This window comes from Mus pahari, chromosome 1, assembly GCF_900095145.1.
Source record: "Mus pahari chromosome 1, PAHARI_EIJ_v1.1, whole genome shotgun sequence".
In the NCBI taxonomy this organism is placed as follows: Eukaryota; Metazoa; Chordata; class Mammalia; order Rodentia; family Muridae; genus Mus; species Mus pahari.
The window spans coordinates 40,969,287-40,979,213 of NC_034590.1; the positions used below are offsets into that span (position 1 = coordinate 40,969,287).

A 9,927-nucleotide genomic window follows, 5' to 3' on the forward strand; every position below is an offset into this window, starting at 1 on the left:
GAGGAACGTGATGGTCCAGGCCAAGGATGGGCATACTTGTTCTGGGAAGGATATGATGCTATTTAAGTCTGTGTTCCACGTGATACTACCTAGCAAGTATTATGCTACACAATTCTGCTGCTGTGGCACAAAAGAAGCCAAGGTGTCAGTGTGTAAAAAAAGTTAAGTACAAGACTGTAAATAATAATAATAATAATAATAATAATATGTCAAAATGTTATGTACAGAACTAAGATTTAATCTGTGTGCAGTAGTTAGAGTCTTGGGAAATAATTCAGAGGCAGTCTTCATCCTCAGCCTGTTCAACTTAGTGGACTATATTTAACAAAATGAGGATGACAATGATGACGATGATGATGATGGTGGTGATGATGATGATAATGAGGGTGATGGAAGAAAAGATGAAGGGTTGTCCAGACTGGGTTCTCCATAAAGACAGGAGCAATAGTAAGATATGGAGATACACATAGGAACGGGGTAGGACAGCAATGTGCCCGAGTCCAAGTCTGAAGTCTCAGAACCAAGCAAGTTAACAATGCCATTCTCAACTCAAGGCTGAATGTCTGGCCTCCTGGAGATCCCTTAGTGTCCTGTTGGAGACAAGGGACAGGAGAAAACAGGTGCCTCTGCTTTGGAAGGGACAGGCACCTGTTCCTTTCTTTCTAGTTTCCATTAACTCTGGCCCTCGGGGATTGGATGCTTCCTGATATGTTGAGGGAAATCATCCCTAGTTCACAAATTGAGACAATCTAGGACAGTGGTTGTCAACCTTCCTGATTCTGCAGCCCTTAAATACTGTTCCCCTCATTGTGGTAACCCCCAACTATAAATTCACTTTTATTGGCACTTCATAACTGTAATTTTGCTACTGTTATTAATTGTAATATTAACGGATGAGTTTTCTGATGGTCTTAGATGACTCCTGTGAAAATGTCATTTGATCCCCCTTTGAGAAATGCTGATCTAAGGGAAGTCTGTCATACACACACCTGGAACAGCCATACTGTGGGGCAATGGGCTGTGCACAGACAGCCTGGTCTCCAGTCAAGAGTATAGGTCTTGAACCCAAGTGGGACCCGGTGGGTGGTGATTTCCACCTACATGGGACAGAAGGCGTTCAATCATGTCTCCTGGACCACTGACTCCTGTGGAAGTTACCATCCCCACAGCCCCCACAGGAGAGGTGTGTGCCTATCAGTCACATAGGAGCAGCACCAAGCCTTCCCACATGCAAATAAGGTTTTCCCCAAACTCTCAGTCCAAGCCAATAAGAGGTTACCTGCTGTCGAACCCTGAATCACCCCAAAACTGTATATAAATCCATCCAGGGAATTAAAGGTGTGCGAGAACTACTCCATCATCTGAGTCTTTTGTTCCAAGAGCTGTAACACTTGGGAAGTGTTACAGCTCTCCGAAAGAGCTCTCTCCCAAAGAGCCACATGAGGTTTTCCCACACTCCTCACTGGATAGTTGGCTTCTCATCTGCCTAGCCCGGCCTCACTCAGTTCAGAGCAGCTTGGAGATACGGAGTGACATAGAAGACAAGGCAGAGACCTGTCTGCACTCGCTTCCCTTCACTGGAACCCTAGCACCAGGCCTGGATAGAGATCTCCATGGAAAACCTCTGGTGCCCAGGCCCACACCATACCACTGTAAGCAAGAGCAAAACACCTTAGTTTGCCTTCAGTGGAGGAGATCTGGACTTGCTGCCTGAAGAGAGAGGCACTGGGAGAAAACAATGCCTGCACAGTGGACCTCTGTTAATTCAAAAGGTCATCCCAAGTTAACTGTCACAGGACTTAGGGTGAATAAAGTCTGAGTCAGGGAAAGAATAAATGTAGGAAATAGCTTTTAATTTAAAAAAAGAAAAGATGCATAATGAAGAGAATATGGCTGGCTGACTGATGCCCAGGGCAGCTAACTGTGAGGATTATTTGGGAACTGCTTGATGAATGACTTCTAGAAAGACTCATTGAACATCTGCAAGTAGAGAAGCAGGAGGCAGTTAAAGCAGACTTGTGAAAGGAGTGAGGAGGGAGACAGCTTTACCTGCTGGCTATACACCAATGCTTTCTCTCAAAAATCCTCTAAGTCACCCCTGTCCCGTGCAGACTTGATTCCATTTTCTCAGTGTGACCTCTTCAGAGAGGAAAAAAAAAATCAATACTGAGTCTGTCTCAAAACCCTTGTCTGTGATATTTTTTTAAGACTTATCATGGCTTTTATAAAAGCAGCAATAAACGTCTAGATAAATGACCCATTCTTGGTATTATGTGAACATTTTCTTAAACTGGCTGGGGGCAATCCCCAAATTGGTCATTTACTTCTGGGGAATCCAATGTCAAATCTAAGATTCAGCCACTCAGAGGCTGTTTGCACAGGCTACCGTTTGCCACGATACCCATTTGAAAACAGGGATGCCAGTGTGCCCTCTCTCCTCTCTCACCTGAGTAAGTTCAGTCAATATGCTATGATTCAGCATCGTGGTTCATACCCCAATCCCCAAAACTTGGCTGGAGTTTTTTTTTTTTTTTTTTTTTCAGCATCTTTCAAGTCATTAGATCTGGAATAAGTGGAAGAGCTTGACAAGGGACAGGAATGAAAAGGGTTGTCAGTGGAGAAGCCAATGAGAGGAAAAAGCAAGAAGAGGGGAGGAGAATTGGGAGGTATCTTATTTGAACTCTTGGAATCACATCTGAGGTCTCGGAATTGTCTTCTTATAAGCAGATACAAGTTAATGAGGTATAATTTTCATTGCAATATAAAATACATTTAGTATACACTTTCATATCATTTGCTAATGGCATATCCTCTTGTTACCAGTAACTTCTTTCTAAGCAATCTATTTTTGACACCCTGTAATGCTCTTCCATGGCCCTTTACAATAGTTCACCTGCATGACAGGACACACCATTGTTCTGTCTTCTCTCTCCCCAGGTGGCTTTGAGAGTGTGTATGTATGTATGTATGTATTTCTATTATTCCTTCATATATTACATCTCCACTGCAGTTTCCCCTCTCTCCTTTTCCTCTCAGACTCTCCCTGCAACCTCCTCTGTGCTTCCCTTATAAAAGAGTGAGAATTTCAGGGACATCAGCCAAATATTGCATAACAACATATCATAAGACCATACACATACCATCACTTCAAGGCTGGACTAGGGAAGCTGGTAGAAGGAAAAGGGTCCCACACGTAGCCAAAGTCAGAGACTGCCTTTGTCTCCACTGTTAGGATTCCTACAAATAGACCAAGCTACTCAGCCATAACATATGCAGAGGACTTGGATCAGACCCCCACAGGCTGGATGATTTCTGAGAGCCCCCATGAGTCTTGAGCAGTTGATTCTATAACCTGTGCCCTCGTGTTTTGGGGTGTCCCTGACCCCTCTGGTTCTTCAGATCTTTCCTCCCTCTCCTCCACAGGACTACCTGAGCTCTGCCTAATGTTTGGCTATGGGACTCTTGTTTCTGCTCCCATCTATTTCTGGGTGAATTCTCTCTGGTCTCTTTGATGATGGTTCTGCTACGCTCTGGTCCCATCACACTCTGTAGGCAGGACGAACTATAGGTTGAAGATTCTGTGGCTGGGTTGGTGTCCCAGTTCCTCTGCTTGAGGTCTTACCTGGTTATGAGAGATGGCTGATTCAGGTTCACTATCCTCATTACTGGGAGTCTTTGCTAGGGTTACTTTCATAGATTCCATGGAGTTTCCATTGTACTAGGTTTTCATCCCCATCCTTGAGCTGGGTCTCAATTCTAGTCACTTCTCCCAGTATTCCCTGCACCTACTCCATCCCTCCGGTTCCCAACCTCACCTGCTCCCATTCCACCTGCAAAATCTATTCTGTTTTCCCTTCCTAGGGAGATGAGTCCCCTCTTCAGCCCTTAAGCATTATTGAGAATCACATTTCAGGAGTGTAGTTCAGCCAGTTGTAGGCATACATTTTTTACAACCTACTTTTAATAAGGGTTCAACCTCTCCTCTAGCCCACCACCCAGCAGAGGTAGTGGAAGAGAAAAAGTTATTAGGGTATGAGGGAAGTGAATCCGTTCAGCAATAGTTTTTTGATGGTGAGCTCAAACTTATTTCTCAGCAGTTCAGTCCCATAGCAAACATCAAATACGACTCAGCAGCTGCTGCTGCCCAGTCCTCTAGATAGCTAGATACCACCTATGAACCAGCAGCTGTAGTTCAATCCTGAAGGGAAATGTTAGGCTCATCAACTGGCCGGAGGTGAAGCTGTGGAAGTGGCAAGCTGCCACAGGAACTTCACAAGCAGTTCTTGGGTGAGTTTCTCTCAATGCAGAGTTATCACAAGTTGAGCTCAACAGCACCATGTAAGGTGAACCTATTTAGGCAGAACAAACCAAACCAATGCTCAGTGCTCATCCCCCACTGTCTGGGTGGTCATATTTATACCCCTTCATCAAGCATCCTTTCATGTGTTTGCTATATCAAAACATCTTTTCACCTGTGTCTGCCTCTGGAACACTGTCCTTCACAAGTTTGCTTTAGCAAGATATCCTTTCACCTGTGTGCCCCAGCAAAACAACATTTGACATAACTACCTTTCCAAAGAAACCAGAAGTTTCTACTTCAGCCAGTCCTTTTTTTGTCTCTCTCTCCACACACTAAGTGTTTTGCAGCCCACATATATTTCATAAAGAAATTGTCATTGTTTATTTACACTGAGTTTTAATCTGTTTTATAAATATGTTGTAATTCATGATATTTCTGAGTTTGGGTGATTATAGACCAAAAATATCCGTGAATGTAGTTTCATATCTTTATATATGCTTTTTTTCTCTGTATGTTATAAGGAAGGTAAATACTTAACAATACAGTTTTGTGAGGTAAGTATATAGGTAGATAATATAGAAAATGCCACCTTCAAAATGGCTGGCCCAGTTTCCATTCCTACTAGCAGCACATATTTGCCCGTATTTGATATTGCCGATCATTGCATTACTATCAGGCAATCTGTCTACAATACGTCCACTCGAAGTTGGCTTGCTTGCCTTTATAGCTGTTGGACATTTATATCTACTGACTGTGAGCCATTCATCAGGCTTGCCGGCGGCAAGCATTTTCTTTCTGTATGCAACCTCTTTCCTTCACGGTACCATCATCTGCTGTTAGGGAATACTTAACTCTGAACTCCAATGATAGCAAATGCTGTCGGTGCCCTCACCAGCTTCCCTTTCTTGGTAGCCTACATATTTGCTTATTGTATTTGCTGATAGTTCTGTCGATAGACTTTACAGAACTATCTTCTGCCAATGGGACCCATTTCATCTAGGAATAGCTGGAAACCATCCATCTCTTCTGAGTGGCTTTGCTAAATGACTGGCTAATATGTGGACACACAAGGTCTGCCCCTGACCTCTACATCTGACAATGCTGAGGTGTCCTCTGTGCCCCAGAGGTTGGATTGCAGCAGATCCCATTCCTTTGTTTAACTTCCAGTTCTGCTTTCTGCCTGACTTACATCCTTACAGATGTGTCTGACAGACACTCACTCAATAAACGTCTCACACGAGAAGGGCCCACTCTGTGTGTGCCTGAAGGAAACTCAATCTGGAACTGCCATTTATCCATTTCACTTTTAAGCCTAGTTCCTTTTATGTGTCCCGAGACATACTTGTGTGGCTCCTGTTATGAATGTACTCCTCTGTGCTTTCTGTCATGGCTTTACAGATATTCAGATGCAGGGCCCTGCTGTATCTCAAACTCGCTTTCATGCTTAGTGGAAGGAAAGGATCAAGGTTTACTTTTTCTTTTTCTATAAATCTGTCCCGGTGTCGCTGCATTTTTTCTACTATTCTAAATGATCTGTCTTATCATTGTGATAAAAAAGCAATCAACCATTTATTTCTGCAACATTTATTGCCATTTTTAACTAGTTTTCTGTTTCTTGGAACTGAGCAGTCCTGGCTAATTTAGAGTCTTTCTCTTTTTTAAAATTTGGCTTTCCACTTAATTCTGCCAGATTTAGCAAACAAAATATAGAACCTCAAATTAAAAATTAATTTCAGGTTACATAACAAGTCCTCCCTCCTGGTGTAATAAGTCCCATGTAGCATAGTCCCCACTTCTAGATGAGACCTGGACTTCTGTTTTTCTGTCTCTTGGCCTTCTTTCTGGTTGTCTTCTCTCTCCCTTTATGTCAGCCGCACAGTGAGGCTTTCCGAGCTTCTGCTTTGCTGCCTGGGAGGCTGGAATGGACGATTCACAGCCTTATCACGCTCTTTGGTGTGCTTGGTTGTCAGCTATGGAAGCTACTTGATTATTTTTTAAACACCATTCTACTTTTGAGGTGCAAATTCAATGTTATTGACCTGCCAGAACAGACAGAAAGGTGTTAGGACTTCCTGACTCTCATCAGCAGTAGATTTGGGTCAATCAACTCCTATCCTCACACTCGAAGTCTTGTGACTTGGCCTGAAGCTGTCACCTGTGACTAGGAGACAGGTTCAAACTGTCAGACTTGGGTGAAATGTAATCTGTGCTCTTGGCACCACTAGAACTGATGTGAGCATTTGCCGGGAACCCACCCGCACTAACCTGCACGTGGGCATTTACACTAACACAGAGTGGCAGGATGGAAGAATTCTCTCCCAGGGACTGTGAATACATGGTGAAGGATGCAGGCATACAGGGAAGAATTAGAAGACCCAAACCAATTCTGCAAAACAGTTCCTACTGGAAGCCAAGGACTCAAAATGTACAGATGTTGTCTTTTTACAGAACTTTGCTGGTTCTCTTGCCTTGAATGAACTGAAAGTGGGACCCTAGAAAGTAGACAGCTCAGGGCTTATCCTGAATTCTTGGTGAGAAAGACAGATTTCCTTGCTAAGCCCTAGCACTTGTTCCCTTACATCTGCTGCTGTGAGTGCTGCCAGAGCTGTGGTTTCAGCCAATGCAGATGATCAAGTAAGAAACATTGTTGCCCTTTGGCTACTGCTGAATATGAACCCTATTTCCCAGACTCTACAGGCCTGTACTCTCTTCTTTGATTCTGAACAAATACTTCCTGAATAATTCAGGATTCTCTAGAGAAACAAAACTGATAGAATGAAAATATAATATACATATACTTATATGTATATGCATATATATTATATATATACACCTATTAATGTACATATATATGTATTTTTATATGTATATATGTATATACACACTGATATATGCATATATATACATATATGTATGTGTGTGTGTGTGTGTGATTTATTAGAATAGCTTTCAGGTTGTGGTCCAGCTAGTTCAACAATGGCTGTCTCCTGATGGAAGTTTGAAAATCCAATAGCTGCTTGTTTCATGAGGCTGGATCTCATGTCACGTCAGATGGTCTTCAGTACATATTTGAATTCTGAGGAAGTAGACTCTAATTCCAGTGAAGGAATGCCTGAGGAGCAGGAAATATGACCATTCTTATGAGCGTGAGGAACATCGTGCAAAAAAAGCATGCTCTTTCTTCTTCTTCTTCTGTGTCCTTTATTTAAATGATCTGAGAAGTTTGGCCCAGATTTACGGTGGGTCTTTGAAACTCAAGACTGGATTTAAGGTAGGTCTTCCACCTTAAATGATCCAGTTAAATGAAAATCCTTCACAGATATGTCTAGCTGCTTGGGTTTTTAGTTCATTCCAGATGTAGTCAAGTTGACAACCAAGAATGGATGTCACACTTCTATTCATTAAAAGATTTGTATTTGTCTCTTTGTCCCTCCTTTTTAAAGGAAGTCCCACCTTAGTCTTCAAAATGGGTGAGTGTCTCATGGCTTGGAGGCAAGGAGAGAGATGTTTGTTGCGATGGCATTCATGACTGGAGAACATATGAAACACCTTCTCCACTTGGGTCATCCACGTGCCTCGTAACTGTCAGACTCACTCCCATTGATCCACACAAGACAGGAATTCCAACACTGGATTTGTTTAGAACCTACTTTTAGTGTCTAACTTGTTTGCATAGAGTCTTTTAAAACATCTCTTCCTGGTCCATTCTGCAATAACAAAACTCCTCATCCTGCCATGGCTTTAGAGGCATTACCAATGATTTGATTACTATATAATATAATGTGAAAAATATTACTTTCTGCCCATAGAAGAAATCAAGAATTATGGCCACAGAACCAGAATTTTGCACAATGATAAGCATGATAAAATGTTTTATCTACTGTCTCTAATGTATTATTTGTCAATTGAATAAGAGATCATCAAGTATTGAAACATAAAATGTGTAAAACTATGCCTTTCTTTTGAATATTTAATCAAGCTCCTTTCTTTTTTATTGAAAATAGATTCTTCTCTTACACAGTACATCCTAACCACAGTTTTTTCTTCCCCCACTCCTCCCAGATTGCCTCTCCCCCATCTGTTTCCTCTTCAGAAAAGAGCAGGCCTTCATGAGATGACAGCCAAACAGGGCAAGACACAATACAATACAAGACAAGACAACCTAATAGGAGGAGAAGAGTTCCAAATGCAGGCAAATGAGTCAGAGATGCACCTGTTTCCACTATTAGGAGTCCCACAAAACTACCAAGGTAAAAGCCATACCATACACAGGGAGGAGCTGGTACTATCCCATGCAGGCCCCATGCTTGCCTCTTCAGTCTCTGTGAGTCCATCTGATCGCAGCTTAGTTGATTCTTTTGGCCCTGATCTCTTGGTGTCCTCCATCCCTTTGATTCCTACAAAACAACACAAAATGGTATATAAACTTCTAGATGGTAAGAACATCTTCAGAAGTAAAATATCTTGTGTCAAAATGACATTTGGCCATATGTAAACTATGCTCCTTCAGCTCTGTTAAAACACTAGCTTAGTGTACTCTATTTCAGATGGATTTCTGGAAAGGATATTTCTGAACACATTGTAATATAGTTACAATTTTTTTTTTGTCTAAAATTGCCCTTTCCCCTTCACCAGAATTAGGGAATTATACTGTTTGCTCTGTCCTGGCTAGAATTATTAGCCCATGTATTAGCTACTTTCTGTTGCTATGATAAAAACACCATGATCTAAGGCAATGTATGAAAGGATTTTAGTTTTTTGACTGTTCCAGAGTAAGAGTCTATCAAGGGGTGAGGCATGGCCACAAGTGGCAGGCATGATGACAGGCACAGGAAGCTGAGAACGCATGTCTTGAACCATAAGCAGGAAGGCAAGACAAAGAGCAACTTGGAAGTGAGTGAGACATTTTACTCTCAAAGGCTGCCACTATAAAATATTCCTCCAGCAAGACTTAACCATAAACTTCTCCAAACAATGCCATCAGCTGGGGACCAAGACTGTAAGGAATATTTCTTCTTAGAATCACCGCAGCTAGGTACAGGAATTTCATGTCCTGCATCTTACTGGCCTAGATTTTGGTATGTGTCTTTCTGTGATTCCCTTTACTTCATACAACACACACACACACACACACACACACACACACACACACACACAGAATCACAAATTATACAATCAATTTTTAATTATTCTAAATTGTTTCTACTACTTAAGAAACAAAGTAAGAACATGCTGAATTATCATACAAATTTCCACCTATGATAATTTATATATGCATATATATTAATAGGAACTGTGTTCAACTTTAGAAAGTATGTTTATACATATTATATTATTTAATCTTCCCTAGAATCTTATACTATCACAGAAAGGATAAATTAAATATTGTAAAAGTGAGCGAGATTCAATTCGTATTTAGAAATCAAGTATCAATCTTGGAACACATCCTACCATAATAACTTTCTTTCCTTTTAACCTCTTTCTTATTCTCTATTTTCTTTGCTTAGATGTTATATGGATAAAACTATAAATTGAAGCATCATACAGATATTTAATGGCTCTACAGTCTAGTTGGTGGAAGTACATCATATATATGTGTGTATGTACACACACACACACACACACAC

General features: G+C 41.4%; 1 pseudogene; it reads left to right on the plus strand.

The window, feature by feature from the left end:
* Positions 1-344: 344 nt before the first annotated feature.
* LOC110317378 overlaps positions 345-9,927 on the plus strand; it is a 124,394-nt pseudogene continuing 114,811 nt past the window's right edge.